Below are 22,686 nucleotides of genomic sequence, written 5' to 3'. Positions count from 1 at the left end.
CCACCGCACTCAGCAAGAATTGGGTCTTTAGATTTATTTCCTTACACAAAGATTGGAGCAAATGTTAACATCTTCTTTCATCCCAATTAGACAACCATTGACTCTGAGCCTTTGCAATCGTTTTGCACTGTATCATGTTTTTCTAATTATCTTACCTCTCTTAATTTTTGCTCGTAAAAAACTTGAATTGCCTTGCTCTCTTCTCATAAAACTGTACATTTTATCTAAGAAGACTTGACCATTAGGATATGTGGTTGTTACTGAACTGTACTGTATCCTGCTTTTTCCTGTGCAGATTTAGGAAGTAATCACAGAGGGGTTACTTATTAATTGGCTGTAGCTGCTCAGAATATGTTCATATCTATATCATCTTAAAATGTCTTAGATGAGAAGACCACAAATAGTCTCAACAATGCGGCACACATCTGGAGGGTAACTACCTATTATATAGAAGTAACAAATTTTCTCATGCACCTTATAAATTTGCACAAATAAACTAAAAGATTCAGAGTCACTGCAGAAAGATCATCAGTGCTGTCAGCATGTGGCCAAGAAATAGATATTCATTGTTGAATATCAATGAATATATATCAGTATCAATCCTGCTCCCCAAAGGCAACCACTATTTATGTTGAAGACATACATATAGCCATCACTTCCTATATATACCTATACCCTAGAATTATTTTATATAATATAGAATATACTAGATATGCTTTTGTGTATCTTTTAAATTCACTCAATAGTATATGATTGAGATCATTCCATGTCAATACATGATGTCATTTATAATGACTGTAGGATAGTTTTCCTTTATAAGTATGCACCTTTATTTATTTAGCCAAGATTGACTTTTAAGATGTTTCTGTATTTCATTACTATAAATAATATTTAGAAAACATCATCCTAGTTGTGATTTGTTTATCACTGCAGCAAATATAAAATATGTTTTCTTAGCTGGGAGACTCACTTTTGCATAGAGGTATAAGTATTTTTTAGGTGAAATTCACATAAGTTAACCATCCTTTCCTTGGGGTTGTGCTACTGTCCAATGAGTGCATAATGAGGGCAGTACTGCTAATGCCTATACAACATGCCTGCATCAACTAGGGCTTTGCTTTACCTTGGTGCAATTATTAAAAAAAAAAAAAAAAAACTTTAAAAAATATTATTGAAGTTCATATAAGTTGCTCATTTTATAAAAAGGAGGTTTTCATATTTAAGTTGGATTTCATTATTTTATTAATATTACAAATACATTTGATATAGTGTGTTGATATGATTTTTTCAGGTCTAATGTGTATTCTTCATTTTTGTTATTTATGGCTCTTTAAAAGCATCAAAGTCTTATACAATGAAGCTTGCAGTAGTATAATGAGAAAATGGATGGAATTTATGTAAACATAAATACATGAATTATTGATTAAAATGTAGTTATTGTAGCAATAGTAGATGCCTTTTGTATTGAATGTAATTCATTCTGCATTTGAAATTTGAAATAAAAATTAAAAATATTTTAACTAATCCTAAAATCATTTCATTTATTTGTCCTCATATAACCATATACAGTATAAAAATGAAGGATTTTTTAAAATTTGATTTCCCATTATTTCACGTTTTTGCCTCCTTATAATCTAAGAAGAACCTCAGAGAAACATATGTTGGTATTCTTCTAAAATCTCTTTAAGCATAAGTTAATTAGGGTTCTCATCAACAGAAACACAAGATGTAGAATTCTCAGAGTTCTTTCTTATTTGATAATGACACAGAAAACAAAAGACATATATAAAAATAACTTGCTAATATGGCTATGAAATAGCTATCCAGGATAGTAGATCTATTTAGTTTTATTGTGAATGAACAGAAGTCATTGCATATTGAATAAAAAGGTGAAGTGTAATTACATACAATGCTTGTCAAATTGTTATTGTCAATTTTAAAGAAGGAATTACAATTTGAGAATAGAAATTATTAAAGAAAACAGAAAGAGATGTCATTACCTTAATACAGCCTAAATTGTCACCAACCCTACTTAATTATTCAGCATATTCTGGAAACCTTTAGGAAATCCATCATATTTAGCCTGTTCTTTGCAGCTATCCGTAGGCAATAGAAGCAAACCACAAACTCGAGGCTAATTGTGTTTAAATTCTAAGACATTTACTGCAAAACATTAAAGACACATCAGTTCCTCCCCAGGAATTACTTCTGGATTTGGAGTATGGTGGTTTATATAAACCCCTCTTTGTAAACTGCTTGCTGTTAAGATAATACATAGCACTATATTGTCAATAGAAAATGGCAGAACCTGCTTTAGGGATAGGTTTTCTCTTGGAAATGAATGGTAAATCACAATTATATAAACCAAGAGATGACATAATATATCTATAGGTTGCATAATAACAATCACGGCAAGAGAAACCTATTGCATTTGCAAGATTAGAGCTAATTGGTTTTGCAGAGTGCAAGAAATCAATTTTGAAAATGCCAAGTCAAATCAGGTGTGCTATGCTATTAACTAGTATGTGGTTTACAACAAAACCAGAAATTGAGTTAGAGAATTTGTTTTAGACAGCTTTATTTGCAAAGCACATGAAAATGCTAAGAAATTTGGTGTATTTACATAGGCAGCCATCTTATTCAGTGATAGGAAAGAAGAATTCAAGCAGTAAGGAAAAATAATGCCCTTTCTATTTTATGGGAACAGAATTATTGAAATTAAATTTTAAAAGTTAATACTAATTCCCATAAGGGATTATACTTTAAATATTATCTAGAAATATTAAATAGAAATATAATTTAAGCATGGGCATGCAGTATATTCTACTGTAAATGGACTCTGTGAACACAGAACAGTCATGCTGTCTTGGGGAATGGAGGACGTTGTCTATGTCCATTAGGACATGTTTGTTCCCTGAAGTTTTATTTTTCTGTAGCTATCCCTTAGGATCCATTACCAAAACTCAAAGAATGAGCCAGCAAAGAAGTCTGTGGGCCTCATCCATTTCCATTTATTTCCATATGTAGATATGCTGCATATTTAATAAGAAAAAAATGTTCTTAAGAAAATAAAACTGTAGACTATAAGATCTTTTTCACCCCTGCTATTCTATTTTCCTAAGAATGGCAATAATTTACCATGCTGTTTAAGTAACGTGTTTTCAAGTAATGACATCCATTAAATGATGCTTCTGTTTTCATGTTAAGAAAATCCAGACTTTCCAAGTTTTCTTATTTTTAAAAGATGAAGTAATGATATCAAAGAAAGAAAAAGGTTAAGATGATACGAAAAGGAACCACTATTCATTTTGCTTACTTGTTTTTGGTGAGGTGTGGTTCTCTCATCCTTCCATATGTCATTTTGTTCTTAGTTAATAACTACCAATTATATAACTATTGATAAGGTGATACAGGATAGATTTTCATTTATGAGAAATACTAATATACTTTGTATACATTATTTAGATTGCTTGCTAAGAAATACTATTCTTACATTCATTTGCATTGGTTTATTCTATTTCCAAGTTTATATTTGGTTACTCAAAGCTAACTTTGTGAGATTTTCCAAACACTGCTAAAAATAAATCAGTGTTTCTTTTACACAAAGTTTGGCTATTAATGGATGTTGTCATTTTTAATGTTGTAACAACAAATTTACCTAATCTCATAAAATAGTTACTACTATAGAAAGTTCAAATTTTATTCCGAGGAAACTATTAGTATTTAAGATATACCCCTTGAATTTGATGTGTGTATCTGAACATTAATTGAATATGCATAATGGCAGCAAATGTGTGGGTGAATTTGGTTTTGTAAAATAGTAAAATAAAATTTTGGGTTTGGTGAATAATGTGGACTATCAAGTTACATATTAATGTTTTTATAATCAGGTAGTAAGTCTTAAATGCTATAATAGTTTGTGATCTAATTCTGATCTCATGTTCCAAGGAGAATTAAAAACTTTTCCTTTTATTCCTTATTGTTTAATAACAATTTATATGCAGTGTAACATTCAGCAAACATTTATTGAGCACCTGGTGGGAGCCCCTAATTGCTGGAGATACAGTTACGAGTCAGATCAAATCACTGCCCTTGAAGTTTGAGGAGGAAGACAAGAAAAATGACTTTCCATAAGGGCTCTTTAATATATAAATCTGCACATGAAGGAGAGATGGTAAGAGAGTGGTCAATTCTACTTTCAGAAGCAAATCAAGAAAGACTCTCTGCAGGAGATAATATTCTTGTCCTGCTCCTCCTTACCAAATGGAAAGTAACACTGACTTAAACAGAATACACCAAATTTGCATTGTTATTCAGATCCTGGCACCAACAGCTTGCCTAAAATAAAATTTCAGGTGAGGTGTATGGGTGAATGTCATGAAACCAAGTCCCATAAATCAGATAGTCATGAGATTCACTGCATTTCCAAGACCAGTTGGGTTTACATCATCACTAATAATCACATTCTCTTAATTTTGTCTCTTACTAACTTAAACTGTCATGGTGAAGGATTTTTTGAAACCTCAGAGTATAATAGGTCCCACTAAGGAAAATGACAAACTGATTGTCCAAATCAAAATCACTCTGGGCCTACTGAGTATGTTACGGTAAGGATAAAAATGAGAGTGAAACCTTCCGAAAAATTACTTGCTCTTTATTAATGAAGGAAATATGTATTATTTACTCCTACCATGCTTTAGGCCCAAGAAAGAAATTGCTGGAAAAAAAAAAAAAAAAACCAAGGGAGAGTTTTGAAAATTAACTCTGCAGCGGATTTAAGATAAATAAATAAATAAGAACTTAAAGCTGAAATTTGAAGGTGAGATCAAAATCAGATGGTTCTCTTTTGAGCTATAATGAGCCATAAAAAGGACTTTTCCTGACTAGTAAGCTAAAATGCTTAATGATATGACATGAAGGAGTTTTGGGTACCATAAATGTTAGCATCAAAAGTTTAATACTTAAGAGTTCATATAAAGGCATTATTAATGAGAAATGATGCCCTCAGGAATTCTGTGTACTAATAGATTGCTTGAAATAAATGGCATCTATAACTTTTTGTTTACCTGAAAGTTATTAACATTTTCATTATTTAAGAGTTACACTTTTGTTCAAATTGTAATTGTTTTAGGTATATAATTAAATGAACAAATTTGGCTGAGAGAGAGAAAGAGCTGCCATTTTTAAATCAGAAGAAGCATGCTCCAGCTTTGGAATAAATATAGCTAAGAGATTTTTATCACCATTTAATGTCTCAAATTTCTAGGTATAGGGCCATAGACACAAACATTTCACAAAACTATCTCAGCAGTGCTAGAATAAAACAGGTAGCTCTATTTGTAGCCAAAATGTTCACTGATGCCATTTTGCCACTTGTAATACGTTAGGCTATTAATAGGAGACTTATAGCCTGAGATTATTTCTCACTCTAAATAGTGTTTTTCAAACATAAGTGCATATAAACCACCTGAGAGTTTTAAAAATTACCTATATCTGGGTCCCACCCCTAGAGTTTCTGATATAATTGATCTGGGGTCCAGGCTGGATGTTTGGACAGTGCAACCAAGGTTGACAAGCACTGTTATAAAGAAACTTGAAACGGGAGAAGCTTAGAGATTTTCAAAACTCAGAGGCAACTGAGTTGCAATAATTATGACAAAATAAATGATGCTTATTACTCCAAGATAGAACATATCAGGCAGAGAAGATACCTAGAGGAGTGTTTCTTCAAATACGTAAGTGTTTACCATGGATTTAAATGATCCTTTCTTTTATGCAGAGAGCATGAAAACAACAATTAAAGTAATTCATATGAATACAACAATCAACATAATTCTCAATAAAACCAATTTTGTTAATAATAATTTTGGTTCTGAAAATTTTGATAATGCAGAAAGAAGCTCTCAGATCAGTGTTCTTAAATATCAAAATAGCAGTTTGAGAGCACCTGGAAAGTCAGTTAAATTAGATCAGACTCTCTTTGATATATGGTTGGGATCATTCACTTTTGCTCTACTTTTTAAAAATGTATTAACCAAATAGTTATGAGTCTATCTATCAAGCATTCAAATTATTTAACATGTAATCTCCAATCTCCAGAAAATAAATGGAACCACAACAAATTTACCCCAATTTCTGCGGAGAGCATAAATAATTGCTTTCAAGGGATGTTTGAATGAAATTACTTCCCTGACTGCAGGGGTTGGGACTTGGTGAAGATTTGTCCTTTGTGAATAATGAGAAGAGTATACTTGGATATAAAAATAGTAAAGAAATAATTAGTTTTTTAAAAACCCTAAATTCCATGTTTAGCAAAGTTAATGAGTCCCTAAATTCCTAAAGCTGAATATAAGTGTGTAAATGAGTACTCCAAACCAATAGAGAATTACCTTAAAATTCATGGCTATTTAGCTAAAACTTCATATGTTCTTATCATTCTGTGTCTCCTAGTTTTAGATCGAACAGATGTTTTGACTCCTAAAAGACTCAAAATTTCTGACAATGCCCTTTATTAATAAGTTGCATTTTGAAAAATCATTTATTAAGTAAAAATTAAATTTACATTTTCAAAATTGCATGTAGGGTTAATTTACCAAATCCTTTATCTGTTTTGTGTCTCCAGTTAGCCAGTTTTTTTTCTGATATGTAAATATCCAAAAATATTTGTTGAAATTACAAATTTTATTAATTGATTTTTGAGGGTACTAGGATAGGTTAGTTACTTTTTATTTAAGTTCCATGGTGTTTTGCATATTCAACTTATTATATTATGAGTAGCCTGAAAGACAGTAGCTATATGATCATTTGAGATAATGGTAACAATATTCAAGGGTTGAAAAGATATTATTTTAAGTATGAGCTAAGGAGATTGCACTTTATGTAACTAGGGGATGATGAGAAAATCTGTTTTAACAGCATGATTAAATTGGGAATTCTTTTTTTGAAGTTTTGTAAAAGGGAGGCAGCAGTTTAAGGAAAAATGTTGGTTAGGTAAACTTGGATAGTTTTAGATTAGTGACAATACTCAAGCTCTTGAAAATAGGAAGAGTTGCTCTTGTCATGTTAAAGGACAAGGGCTGCCATATGCTAATCACTATATCTTTACACAGATCCTATAAAATGATTTATACAGAGAAGGGATTCTGTAAATCTTTGCTAAATGAATGTCAGGTGATGGAATGGACCATTGTGGCTGAAGGAGAGAGTACTGAAAATGGGGATATTAGGAAAGGAAGTGGATGATTTGCTCAGATTTTGTTAAATTAGGTTTTGATAAAAGAAACCTGAAAAACAAACAAACAAAACAGCCTGCATGACTTCTTAAAGTCCCCAACTCTTAATACTGTTCCAATGGCAATTAAATTTCACATGAGTTTTGAAGAGAACATTAAAACCATAGCAAAGCACACATTATATTCGTTGTTTCTGGGTAGTGCTTCTTTACCAGGCAAATAAATCCTGGTAGACATGCAAGAGCTTGCTCTTAATCCAGAATAAACAAAATGTGTTTTACTGAGAAAACTGCAGGCATATCAAAGGGTAATTTGACAGCAAGGGTACAGAATACTATCAAGATAGTTTCTTCTGTTTTACATACATGTGTAATTCTTGTTTGAATGCAAGAGGGCTGAATACCAGCCGTATTTAATATATTTTGTGTCAACTTCTGTACACAGATTTTTTTTTTTTCTTGAGGTGAGAGGAGAGGAAAGAGGAGAACATTAATTCCAGATAGCTTTAAGCAAATATTAGAAAGGTGAACATTTATAGGCTTCCAAATATCGTTTGGCTAGCTGACATTTACAAACACTGAGCTAGGTAAGCTTTTTCCCCTAGCAATATTAAGGCTCTAGCCGCAAGTAAAGGATATATGAAGTGAAATGTGCCATTCAAACATAGTAAAGAAGAAAACTGTTTGTAACCACTGTTGGTGAAAATCATGAGAACAAAGTCTTTCTTGTTGTTTTAAACATCCTATAAAAACATTGCAAAAGTTCATATAGCTGGTTAAAATATTTGGGACTATTTGCTCCATTACCACACCTTATGATAAGGTCCAGGCATTTGTTGAGAGGGAAATTGCCCATTTAAATGAAGGAAAAATATGTTTTAAATTACTTAGAGTACTCCGTTGAAACCTAATGAGAACAGAAGGCACTGTTAATAAGAAAAATAGTATTTACAAAGATTGCTTAAGAATGCAAGCTGGGTACCAACTAGTTGTAATTCTTTAATTCTGGTATGCGTGCAACATCCCATGTGTATGCAAACAAAATGTGTATTTCCAAGCTGTATGTTTTAGGATCAAAGAATTTCAACCAAATATTAAATTCCCAAATAGTATGCAAACAGGTGCCAATCATCGCTTTAACATGACAGCTGGAGAAAAAAATTCCACGCAACATGTGTAGGTCATTGTGGTTAATGTTTATCTGTACATAGAAAGATATTTCAGAGATGTGTGAGTATGCAAATAACTCTTGGATTTCTAATTACTGTATTTATCAAGTTGTGTATGCTGTCTGAATTCGGAAATGAAAGCAATTTTAAAATAGCATGTATATTATAAAGGCAATAATCTGCCTTTCCTTTCTTTCTGTCTCTGCCTATGTCTCTATCTCAAACATGTATGTGTGTATGTGTATATACACCCTCACTTGTGAACATACATTCATAACCACATGTATAAACACACAGTATAAAAACACATGTAAGGACATATGCCAAAATATTATCAGTAGTTAATTTTAAGACAAGCCTGATGGGTCATTTTAATTTTCTACTTTTTACGTGTCTGTTTTGACTGCAACTTTAAAAATAAGCCGATGTCACTTTTTAAAGGGAAAGGGAAAGAGAAAGATTTGCCTGTTCTGGAAAATTTTTTGAAAGGAACACCACAGGAAATTAGGTCATTCTTAGGTGCCTGCCATTTATATCTAAAATGGTTTTCAATAATGGGATAGTTCTAATATCAGTAGAGCTATCCATTATCACATGCAGATTGAACCTCGTTGCAGGATAGAAATATTTAAAACTCTTTAACTGACTTGAAGAATTGTTCAAGTTTTGAAAATATATTTTAAAAGAAAAACTTTCCAGTTAATTTTATGAAATAAACCAAATCTTTATTCTAAATGATATATTTATAAAATTTTATTTTATAATTCGTTATTGGTAGTGTAAGGAAATAAAATAGACTTTTATGTGCTAATATTATAACCAGTGATCCCGATAGCTATATTTAGTTATTAGTTCTAACATTTTAGTTTAGATTTTCTACATCTACAGTAATGTCATTAGCAAATAATCACCAGTGTATTTCTTTACTGCTAACTCTTACTTTTTTTCTTATTGAACTGACTAGAGAATCTTTCATCTGATCCCATAAGGAAAGCTTTCTGTATTTCCTTATTAATTATAATACTTTTGTAAGATTTTATGATTATCTTTCATCAGATTAAATAAATTCCATTCTATTCCTAGTTTGCATATTAAAAAATACTTTCTGTATCCATTGAGATAAGATTTTCTTTAATATTGTTAATATAGTGAACTACAATAATTGATTTTGTGATATTAAAATAATATTTCATTATTGAAAATACTTAATTTATTTTTAATTTATTGTACTTTTTAAAATTAAGGCATAATTCATACAACATAATATTTGCCTTTAAAAAGGATGCAACTAACTACACAATATAATATAATATTATAAGCATAATACAATATTTCTTTTGTTGCTTGTAATTTGATGTCATATCTAAGAAACCATTGTTTAATCTAAGGTCATGAAAATTTTGCTTATGTTTTCTTCTGTGAGTTTTTTACTTCTAGGTCTTACATGTAGGTTTTGATCAACTTTGTGTGTAATGAAAGGTCAGAATCCAACTTCTTTTGTTTGCACGCATATGTACAGTTGTTCCAACACTATTTGTTGACAAGAATACTATTTCCCCATTGAATTTTCTTGGTATCCTTTCAAAAATAAATTGCTCATAAATATGAGGTTTATTTATTGATGCTCAATATTATTTCATTAAATTTATATGTCTATCTTTAGGCTAGAACAACATGGAATCAATATGGTTTGGTAGAAAATTTTGTTTCAAGATTATTTAGACTGTTTTGGGCACTTTGCTATATTTGTTTCCTATTGCTGATGTAACATCTTACTACAAAGTTATGCCTGAAAATATCACAGCTTTATTATCTTAATGTGTGCATGTGTGTGTGTGTATTCCTTGGGATTTTCTATATGCATAAATATTTCTCCATATACATCTATATACAAATTCTTTATACCTCATGGCATCTCCATATAGAGATAGTTATATTTCTTTTTTTTAAATCTTGACCCCAGGCTAATATCCAATTGAATAAAAGATAGTACTACTATTGAACGTGCCATAGAATATTAACTTTGTAAACTGACTTGAAGTCTCCCTGGGTGAATGCTAACCCTCTCATATATAATAATGGCTTCATTTACAAAATGTAGAAGATAATGACTATCATCAAATTATTTCTTCAGCCTTGACTTTTATCCACAACTGCCAAATCTGGATATAATTCCCATTTGGGATTCCCACAGCCGTGTTCAAAATAGTACTTTCTTTTGCCCATGAGATTCTGCCTTATGTCTTGAATTTATACTCTAGGTAAATGTTGCAAGCAGAATAAAAGCCCCCAAAGATGTTCACACTTTAATCTTTGAGACCTGAATATGCTGTATTACCTGACAAGAGAGACTCTGCAGTTAGAATTATGAATAATATTAAAATGAGGACTATATATGAGCCCAATCTAATCTCTATGAGCCCTTAAAAGTTGAGGCCATGTTCCAGTTGATTCCTCAGAGATGGGGCAGGAGGGAAGGCAGAGATATTTGAAATGTTAGCACTGCTGGAGAGGGCCATGAATAAAGCATAAGAAGGAACAGAGACAGTCTCTAGGAGCAAAGGCTGGCCCCAGCTGACAGCCAGCAAGGAAATGGGGACTGTGATACTACCTGCACAAGGAACTAAGTGTGGCTAACAACCTGAACAAACTTGGAAGCAGACCTTTCCTCAGAGCCTCCAATAAAAAATGCAAGAGTGATGGAGTCGTTACATTACTACCTGAATACAACACACTTTTCAAGCTACATAAACTTCATGCTTTCCTCTTTTAATAAAAGTCATCTCCTCTTCCCTCAAAACTCTCCCCATTGTTATTAATCTGCCCGAAAATTTATCTTCATCCTCAAGTGTCTACTCAAATGGTCTATTCAATGAGGTCTTCTCAGATGATCCCAGATAATTAGCACCACTTTTTAAAATTAGATTTCTAGATACCTTCATTATTGTAATCCCCTTTTATAGCAAATTTTTGTTGTTGTATACCTACTTACTAAACTAACACTTTTTTTGTTTTTAAATCTGCATCAGTTGTTGAACACATATAGAATATATTAAATATATACAAGCTAATGAAGTAAAACATGAATGCATCTCAGACCACTTATCCTAAAACATCCATTTTTTTCTTTCATTCTGTCAAATACTTTTTCTCTGATATCCTATACTTTTGTTACTATTCATTGATTTTATCCTTCTATTTATAGTTATTTTCTTACTGAGGTGCAATAACTTTCTATGTATTGTTTAGTTTATCACATATCTTGCAAAATGTTGTCTGCTTTGCATAATATCTTTTATTTTATTGTGAAACACATTATAGAACTTTACAGATGAAATAAAACCTGTTGGCCAGGAGTGGTGGCTCATGCCTGTAATCCCAGCACTTTGGAAGGCTGAGGCAGGTGGATCATGAGGTCAGGAGATCAAGACCATCCTGGCCCAACATGGTGAAACCCTGTCTCTACTAAAAATATAAAAATTAGCCAGGCATGGTGGTAAGCACCTGTAGTCCCAGCTACTCAGGAGGCTGAGGCAGGAGAATTGCTTGAACCTGGGGGGCAGAGGCTGCCATGAGCCAAGATCGTGCCACTACACTCCAACCTGGGCAACAGAGCAAGACTCTGTCTAAAAAAAATAAAATAAAATAAATCGTCAATTATTTGTTTCTGTAGATTATCCTTTTAATATTTTTGTTACAAATATTTATTAAAAAGTACAATTCAGAAGTTACCTGGACAATCATATAGATTCTTCTTGAATTTTAGTTTTCGAATACGTTCTTCAACTCAAGTTCAGATAAACGATTCATCTATATTTTCTTCCAAAATGTTTTAAAAGCAAAAAATCTCTTGTTCTATAAGCAATTATTTTAAGGTATATGTAAAGTGGGAATCTAACTTTATTTTGTTCTAAATAGTTGACCAGTTACCCTGGTTCCTGCATTATCTGCTAAGTAAACTTTTCTTATCCTTCTAACTTGAAATACCAAAATCTGTCATTAAAAAATCATTTATATGTCCATTCTTCCACTTGTGCAGCCCTACTTTATTGTCATTGCAAAATGATGCTTATCCTTCTGCTAAATTTCTTTGAGTATTTCTGATATTTATCCTTCCAGATAAAATTTAATTATTTTAATCAAAGGCCAAAAATACATCATTAAATGTATATGTTTTTTTCAAGAGAAAAGACACAATTTTTTTTATTTATCCAATGCACCTTTTAAATCCCTAACGGAAAAATACATTTTATTCATACATATATATATATATACATACACACACACAGACACACATATAATGAATTCATTTTATTGTATGAATGATTAATAAAATGATCATTTTATCAATGAATGAATAAAATATATATATATAAAATGAACAAATAAAATGTATATATATACATATATTTATTTTTAGAGATTTTTTGGCTAAACTTTTGCTAATTTTATTTGTTTTTAATTTTTTTTTTTTTTTTTTTTGAGACAGAATCTCCCTCTGTTGCCCAGGCTAGAGTGCAGTGGTACGATCTCGGCTCACTGCAACCTCCACCTCCTGGGTTCAAGGGATTATCCTGCCTCAGCTTCCCAAGTAGCTGGGACTACAGGTGTGTACCACCATGCCCAGCTAATTTTTGTATTTTCAGTGGAGATAGGGTTTCATCATATTGGCCAGGCTGGTCTCGAACTCCTGACCTTGTGATCCACCCACCTCAGCCTCCCAAAGTACTGGGATTACAGTTGTGAGCAACTGTGCCCGGCCACTAATTTTTTTTTTTGGATACAGAGTCTTGCCCTGTTTCCTAGGCTGGAGTACAGTAGCATGATCTCCGCTCATTGCAACCCCCACCTCCCATGCTCAAGTGATTCTCGTGCCTCAGTCTCCTGAGTAGTTGTGATTACAGGCATGTGCCACCACACCTAGCTAAATTTTTTTATTTCGTAGTAGAGGCGGGGTTTCTCTATTTTGGCTTGGTTGGTATTGAATTCCTGGCCTCAAGCAATCTACCAGCCTCGGCCTCCCAAAGTGCTGAGATTACAGGCATGAACCACCATGCCCAACCAAGAGTTAATGTTACTTTTAAAATAAATCAAAAGAGCAAAAATTATCTGACATAAATCGACAAAAGAAAACAGCAATCTACTATTAAACCTAATAAAATTTAAGGCAAAATTATTTTATTTGGGGTTTTGGATTTCCCCGTGTTTTCTCATCTTACTTAAACCTGCCTTCTTTTCATGCCTGCATGTCACACTGTCATTTTTCCCTCTAAAAGCTTACTGCTCTAGTTTTTTTAAAAGTCATAGCTCTTCTGTCTTTTTTAGTGTGGAAAAGGGGAAATTTCCTAATTTTCATATTTCTTGTGTTAAATTCTTTTCATAAGTACATTATTTTTGAATCCTGAATATTTTGTTAAGTTAGATGATTGTTTCAAAATCAGTTTGTTCATTCATAACTATAGAAAGATGTAGATTTAAGCCCTGCTTTTGCAACAGAAAAGCCAGATGGCCATAGCTTGTCCCAGTTTCTACTTGAACCCAATAAGCTTTCTTTTTCTCTCAACTTTATCCAGGAAGAACCATTTTCTATACAGATTTCTGATCCAGTCTCCAGGGTTTCCAAGGCACTAATCAAGCATGGCTTTACTGGACAAACTTAGGGCCTTCTGTGTCTTTAATATTGGACTTTCTATGCCATACAGTCAGTATCTTTGGTCTAATTCTCCTTCGCACTGTTCATATTTCACTGGTTTAGATGTAATTGCCTGCTGCAGGGTGATGACTTTCCTCCGTGAATCTGCCTGAGTTTCATTGTTGATGGTACACCATGTACATGAGACAACGTTTCTTTACTCTTCTTGAGGTCTCTCTATACTGTTTGGTTCAGATAATATGGAGTTACCCATTGTAAACTCATTTACAATGGAGTCAGTTGTAGCACTGTATGGTTTGACTGTGTCCCCACCGAAATTGCATCTTGAATTGTGGTTACCATAATCCCCATGTGTCGTGGGAGGGACCCAGTGGGCGGTAACTGAATCATGGGAGCTCTTACCCCCAAGCTGCTGCTCCCGTGATAGTTCTCATAAGATCTGATAGTTTTTTATGGGTCTTTTCACCTCTTTGCTCAGGATTTCTCCTTCCTGCCATCATATGAAGAAAGATGCATTTGCTTCCCCTTCTGTTCCCGTTTTTTCCTTTATTTATTGATTTGAGTGTCATTCAGTTCAACATAAATTTTGTGAACAGCCGGTGTGTGGTCAGCCCAAGGCTAAAACATCGTGAGTGAATACATTGAGAACACAAATTCTGTGAACAGTGGAAGCAGAAGCCAAATCGCTGTAGATAGAGGACAGAGCAAGAGTGGACAACCTGCACCAAGTTGAGCTATGTAGACAATGGGGTAAGAAAAGTCGGGGGTGTTAGAGGAAGAGAAGTGAAAGTTGGATACCACAGCTTATAATGAGAATAGGAATTGGTAAAAATGTCAAGGCAGGATAAATAATATATATGTTTAGAGATTTAGTACAGGAGACATTTGACTTCTCTGCTCTTTTTGAGAAAGGCGTGAATTGACAGAGATACAGGGAAAGTGTATTTGAAGTACAGGCAACAACATGTATCTGGAAAACCAAAATACAGAGGGCATAAGTGTGGGGGAGCTGTGAATATTCCAACTTTGGCCACAACATTGAGTAGATATCATAGTTGGCCAGTAATGAAAACTTGTCTAAAAATGTATGTTTATGTAACACTGTGATAAAGAAGTATGTAATTCATTGGTTTAATTTAATCTCAATTCTTGATTTTCCTGAATTATTGAGTATCATGAGACAATGGCCCATCTTAAGAAGGAAGGTAGGCTAATATGCAGGAAGGTATTTGTAACCCTAGAAACCGACTGGAGACACCTCACTAATGTATGGTAACCAGAATAGTAGGAGGGTAGGAACTAAGTCAAAAATCAAAGTGATTCCTATGCATGCCACTACCTAACTTCAGCTTTGCTTAAACTCTGCCGTCTGCTTGTGCAGCAGCAACTTCCTCCTAATAGTGTATGTTCACACTGAGTATTGCCACATAGTTTCTGCATCATATAGAATTAAATTTACTGTTTATTATTTTTTTCCTTGTATTGTATTGTACTTTGGTTCACTTATTTGCGTTTAGTCCAGAACATGATTCTAATAGGTTATAAAACTTTTGTGCATATGCCTCTTTTGAAATTTTTTTCTTATTTGTATATCCACAGAATCCTTGAAAGATTCCTTTACCCAATGCCAAAAAAAAATCCACTTAACACATTCTGCTGAGGCCTTTATATTAGTACATGTTAACTTTAAGTGGGAATATTCCACCATGTGACATACTTTATGTGACGAAAAAAATGTTCTTAGAAAAGATTCTCATCTCAAGCAAAATTTGTACTGGAGACACTGTCTGCAATATAAAAGACTTCACTATTTTCAGCTCACAGTTTACTGAAGAGGATAATTAGAGAGGTACTCTAACATTAGCAACAAAAAGGCATTTGAAGTTCATGTCACTTGATAACGGAACCTCTGTATTTCTTAGTCTCTAGCACCATTTCATAGACTGTACTAAGTTATCAGAGGAGATGAGATACCTATTTGACCCAATTTTAAAAATGTTATATAATCAATATTTATCTATAAGGCACATTAATTATATTAATACATGTCAAGTCTCAAGATAAATTCTGAATAAACATTTTCAGTTAAGTATTGCAAATGTTTTTATCATTAAATGTTAAATACATAAGAGATTATCTGTGTAACATATTAAAATGTATGTCATATCATGACAAAAGATTTCTCTATTGGAACATCTTTTATTTCACTGGCTTATTATTATTTCTGGTTGGTGAGTTTAAAAGATTGCGATCTTTAATTTTATTTAGCTAAGTGATTTGTTGCATTTTAAAATCAGTAGATAATATATGTATCATCTTAGTCTTAATTTATAAATATATGACATTTCAATAAAATTCTTGAAGCCAATCAAAAAATTAATTAAGCTTTAAATTCTAGGCTATCTGAAGCTAATTATTATATTTCTTTATTATTCTTGAAGGGGAAAGTAGACACTTTTGTATCAAGTTGCCGATTTTCTAAAGTGAGAAAAATTAATTTAAAAAATTAAGTTGTATGTTCAATATCTGTGTGAGATCAGATAAACCATGTGTCTTAGAGAGGGAAAAGTTTGAAAGTATAATTTTCTTAGTTTCTTATTTATCTATATTTTCCTATGTGACTTTTGTTGAATTAGTTTAAATTTATTTTACATTAAAATTGCCAAATAAGTGAATTCATGAGCCACATGTTGAAGACCACTGAAAGAATATAAATAAATAAAATTGGTAGCTCATTGTTTTGCAATAACTTGTGAGGACTAAGCTCTGATTCTTTTTTTTTTTTTTTTTTTTAATTGCCCAAATTCCTACCTAAGGGGTCTGGGGAGTCATCCCCTACAAACCATAAATTCTCATCAGATGGATTTTTTTTAACCCTATATATCATGACTTACTTTGCAATCTGACTCTGGCATAACATTATGTGGCAAAGAAGAAAGTAAAAATTTTACCCCAAAAGCATGTTTCTTTGAAATGGTCCTGCAAAGCTGTCCTTTGTTGGGAGACATATGCATCTGTAAAGAATCTGTATTAACATAGCTAGATCTTTTTCTTTCACCCCTCCCAATTCTGAAGAAATTAAGTAAAAGTCTAGCCCTTTTAAAGGTCTGAATACGAAATGTTTGTCATCTATTATCTCTAAGGGCAGCCACTATAAGACTTCAGAAGAATGTTAGTATCCACAATCTTTTAGCGTAACCTGAACATTTCCTTTCCTTTGATCCCAGGTCTTCAGACAAACTCAACCAATTGTCAATTGGAAAATGTTTAAATTTACCTATAGCCTGAAAGCCCCGCCCCCCGCTTTGAATTGTCCCGCCTTTCTGAACCAAACCAATGTATTTCTTTGTATTTGTATTTGATTGGTGTCTCATGCCTCCCTAAAATGTATAAAACCAAGCTGTACCCTGACCACCTTGGGCATATGTTCTCAGGACCTCCTAAGGACTGTCATATGCCATGGTCACCCATATATGGCTCAGAATAAATCTCTTAAAATATTTTCCCCTGAGGCGGGCGGATCATGAGGTCAGGAGATCAAGACCATCCTGACTAACATGGTGAAACCCTGTCTCTACTAAAAATACAAAAAATTAGCCGGGCGTGGTGGCGGGCGCCTGTAGTCCCAGCTACTCAGGAGGCTGAGGCAGGAGAATGGCGAGAACCCGGGAGGCGGAGCTTGCAGTGAGCCGAGATTGCACCACTGCACTCCAGCCTGGGCGACAGAGCCAGACTCTGTCTTGAAAAAAACCACAAATTTTCCTGAGTCTGACTCTTCGTTGACACCTGTTTTATTGAATGAACTGGATTTCCACTGTTAATATTACCCTAATGTAAAGAGCAGTGAGGTAACAGACTTTTTGTCAGCCTTGTACTTACAGAGTAGATGCCTCTCTGATCTGAGCCCTGATTCCTAACAGGGGATGCTCTGGAATGAATAAATCAAGAGTTTCCTTGAACTGGAGATTGATCCTGCTTCATGGTAGCATTTTCCCAGAACACATGTCTCCATAATAAAAAGAGTTCCTGAATGGAAGATGAAGTTATCTAGTCATAAAGCCAAGAGATAAGCCACCCATTCCAGAATTGCTGCTTCCTCCTTTATCTGCAATGATCAAGTGGCAACCGTGACAGAGTCAACAGGTTGTACAGTGCACAGAAGGGATGTTCTGGCTGAGGACAGAAAGTCTGCAAATGTGTGGATAAGAGAGCAAAGGAAGAAGTCCTAAATTGAGGAGAAACTGTCCTTTAGGGACAGGAAAAGGAAAATGATCAAGAAGAATAGAAGATTTTAAAAAGAAATGAAGCTGGAAACCTAACATCATAGCCTAATCCCTGAATACCCCACAGATGTTAGAAGAATGCCAAGCATTGCTGAATTTGATATACATAGATATAGATAGGTAGGTAGATACATAGGTTCAGATAGATAATAGATAGGCAGATACATACATACATACAGGAATACATAGATATATAGCTACATAGATACATAGATGAATTGTACACATACACATGTGTATACATATATACCTATGTATGAGAGAGACAAGTGAGATATTAAAATATAAGTAGCTAAAGACCATTTACAATACCCTATACAAAGAAAAATATCTAAAGTGTTTTTAGATAATTAATTTCATATTCTTTAGCAACTCATCCAATTTCCCCCTGGCAAAGATTCAGGACAAAGACATTACAAGTCATTTTACAGTGAGTCTCAAAAAGCAGTAAAATACCTTTATTCTGAGTGCCATTTTAAACTTTTAAGCAAGTTGATGCTACTGCAACTCTTATTCCTGTCACCAAAGAAGCAATTCAGAAGACTTGCTAATATTTCAGAAGTTGCTTAAACTTCCTGTAAAGTGATAGGCCTGACCTTCTGGGGTTAATGTAAGAATCACAGCTGTAAATACATGTAAAGTACCTAGAACAATGCTTGATATACAATAAATCCTATGTAAGTGTTAGCCATGATTAGTATTTTCATCATTCAAAAATGCCTCTTTTCTGTCTCACACTCTTTTATCTTAAAGTGCTCTGCCATTTCTTTATCTTTAATCATACTTGTCACTATTGCTCCAATATTTCTCTTTCATATTTTTATTCCTTCATGTACTGCTTCCAATACCTTCCTACCCAAACAGAAAGCTACCTCTCTCCTCTAAGAATACCCACTAGTAGTCCCTAGAAAGATCATTATTCAGACACTTACCATAAGGTGGGGAGGGGTAAGCATTCACCTTTTTTCATGCTGCCATTTTTTAAAGTACACAATCTCAGTCCCCTTATGTTCAGGATAACACCATTCATAATCTACCCCTTCTTCACTGGGCCTCATGCCATCATGCCCACCTTTTTGTCAATACTCAAACACCTGTCATTTTACTTGAGACCTCAGAGCCCCGTGTGGTGTCATTCAGTTCCCCGGCCTCACTCTTCCCTAACTGCTGTGTGTCAATGACTACCGCTTCTTTTTTCAGGATGTTACTTCTTTTTTTTTTTTTTTTTCGAGATAGAGTTTCATTCTTGTTGCCCAGGCTAAAGTGCAGTGGCACGATCTTGGCTCACTGCAACCTCCGCCTTCTGGTTTCAAGCAATTCTCCTGCCTCAGCCTCCTTAGTAGCTGGGATTGCAGGCACCTGCCAGCATGCCCAGCTAATTCTTGTATTTTTAGTGGAGATGAGGTTTCGCCATGTTGGCCAGGCTGGTCTCGAACTCCTGACCTCATGATCCGCCTGCCTCAGCCTCCCAATGTCCTGTGATTACAGGTGTGAGCCACCATGCCCGGCCAGGATCTTACTTCTTGAGTCAGATCCCACGTTCACTCATCACCTAGTGCTATCCCTTCTAAAATCTTTACTTCCGTCATGTCACTTAAATTACAAATTGCTGGCATTTCTTTACATTAATTGAGTATCTTGGCATGTGGCTCACAGTATTTGTCATAATACATACATCTGCTATCATCATGTGATTTAAATGCTCACAGAATGGATCCACTCAGCCTCTTTCATGCCAGGCTCCTTCCTTCCTTATTTCAACAACATCTGCTTCTAAATCTTAAGGATATCTGCACCTGTGGTGTTCTGGCTCATATAAATTCTCCCAGGTAATCATCCCTTGCTGTTATATTCCTCAGTCCTTTTCCAGCTTAGACCGCAATGTATAACATTTAACTAGTCAGTTCTTGCCATTCGTCTCTTTGCAGTAGCAATTGATCTTACATTCCCGTGAACAAGCCCCAAACACAAGACATTCCAACCTTCCTCATCTGCCTCTTGCCTGCCTTTCCTTCAGTGCTGCATCTCCCAGTCAGTGTGCCACCTCTAACTTCTTTACAGAAAATGCTCTTGAAGAGGTTGTTTGTATTTATTGTATCCAAGTTTCTGTATTATATTCACCTACTGCAATCCTTTCATTTTACAATTCCTCTATAATTGTGTTTACTACCACCAGTGACCACTAGGTTGTTTAATTAGGGTATTTTCCACGTGTGCTACCTGATTTGCCTGCAGAATTGGACACTATTAACTAAACCTCTTTTTAAAGCCTTTTCTAACTTGGTTTCTATGATACAACTCTCCCCTATCTTTCTTCCTGCTTCTCAGACAGATAATTATCAGGCTCTTTTATTTTTTTCTTTCTCCCCGCACCATCGTTCTCCATAGGTCTGCTCTCATTCTATTTTCTCTCCAACTACACCCTCTTCTTGGATGATCCCATTCACATCCATAGCAACAATTCCCACTTGAGTGCTGATGACTTCCAAGCAGGTGCTCCCACCCTTTTCTCAGCTCCAGACGTGTGTATAGAATTGTTTGCCAAAACCTTGACTTGGATATACTACTTAATTCTCACACTCGAACTACCACAAAACAAAGTCGCTTACTTTTCCAAATCTTCTCCCTTTTTGAATTTATTTTCTCAAGGAATCACTCCACAATCCAACCTTATTATTATTTTCTACATCCATCATGTCACTTATATTTGGACAATTCTTTTTATTCTGTCACCCATTGTCATCTCAGATTTTCATGCTCATCACCACAGCTGTGATCTGGACTTTTATCTTCATCATCAATCTTCTTGCTGCTATACTTATGCAAGTTCTATCTCTTTCATCTCATAGAATAACGTTCTTAAAATATAATTCTTACGGACGCTCCCTTGCTAAAAATTGTTGTTACTTTCTGTTTTTAATACGGCCTGTGATCTTTGTAGTATAAAATACAAAGAAGTTTCTAACCACTTCTCCTGGCTCATCACCCACGGGTATCCATCCTACACACATTCTTCTAACTACATCTATCTTCCTGCTGTGCCCCATGGCCCATGCTCCTGCTCCCTTCACTTAAATCACAGCGCTTCAACACAACTTATCTTTGCAGGAAAATTTCATCTCTGCCCTTGACTGTGCAGTGGTGGGATGAGCACTCATTTTAACATGCCTTTGAATTGTTCTGTTTTTTCTTTACATAGAACCCTCTGTATGCCTCTCTCTTTTATTTTGTCTATCTCACCCACTGGTCTGTGTCTTTCATCTTTTTTGTTTTATTTTATTTATTTATCTATTTATTATTTGTTTATTTTTTTTTTTTGAGATGGAGTTTCGCTCTTGTCTCCCAGTCTGGAGTGGAGTGGCACGATCTCAGCTCACTGCAACGTCCGCCTCCCGGGTTTGAGTGATTCTCCCATCTCAGCCTTATGAGTAGCTGGGATTACAAGCATGCACCACCATACCCGGCTAAATTTTCTATTTTCAATAAAAATGGGACTTCACCATGTTGGCCAGGCTGGTCTCTAACTCCTGACCTTAAGTGATCCGCCTGCCTCAGCCTCCCAACGTGCTGGGATTACAGATTTGAGCCACCACACCTGGCGTGTGTCTTTCATCTTGTTCACAGAACATAGCAAAGGCTGAGACATAATAACTGTTGAATAATGATGAATAAATGGATTTTAAAGAGGCAATTAGGAATATGAGATTTTTTTTTTTATTTCTACAAACATATGTGAATTTGATTGTAGTCTAAGGACCCTTTACTAGTGCCGATGATGATGGTCTGTTCAAATAATTTCTTCCCATACTTCCATACTCTCAGGTAGAGGAAAGAAGATTAAAAATAAAATATTTCCTTATATCCCTACACAGAATACTGATATTTTATTTGTGTTTCTGTTTGTTCCAAATACCAAAGCACAAAGAATAATTCAGTGTGACACATATGGGAAAGTAAGAGCCAAAGTCCCTCATCCACGTTTGCTGATGAAATTAACCCATTTTAACGAAAATGGTTTTTGTGCATAGCAAAAGATTAAATGTCTCATGAATTATATAATGCGTATATTGTGTCACAAAATAATTTAGACTGTGACATGAACATAATAGTGTAAAACAGAAAATATATGAAAGTAGACATATAAACATCAATCCAAGAAAGTTATAAATAGATAGAAAATCAAGGCCCAGATAAGGAGGAATGTGAGTAATCAGTGCAAAAGAACCTTGGTAGTAATTATAGTGTTGAGTTTCCTAGTAGCTATGTTAAAATGAAGATAACATAATTTAAGCATTTCTCACTTTAATTAAAGGGGAGTTTGTCTGTGAAGGAAATTATTTCCTAGTATTG

At 34.2% G+C, this 22,686-nt stretch overlaps 1 protein-coding gene and 1 non-coding gene across 2 annotated transcripts in view; both read left to right on the top strand.

Annotated features, from left to right (window-relative positions):
- The window catches only part of GPC5 (glypican 5), a 1,441,555-nt gene that overhangs the window by 675,360 nt on the left and 743,509 nt on the right, over positions 1-22,686 (top strand). The window lies entirely within an intron of this gene.
- Positions 1,019-1,144, top strand: LOC111546628. The gene has a single exon (XR_002732845.1). It is a non-coding gene; the product is annotated as a U4atac minor spliceosomal RNA (small nuclear RNA).

The sequence above is a fragment of the Piliocolobus tephrosceles genome, chromosome X (assembly GCF_002776525.5).
Source record: "Piliocolobus tephrosceles isolate RC106 chromosome X, ASM277652v3, whole genome shotgun sequence".
Taxonomy (NCBI): Eukaryota; Metazoa; Chordata; class Mammalia; order Primates; family Cercopithecidae; genus Piliocolobus; species Piliocolobus tephrosceles.
Note: the sequence above shows the minus strand (reverse complement) of the source record. Positions and strands in the feature narration are given on the sequence as shown.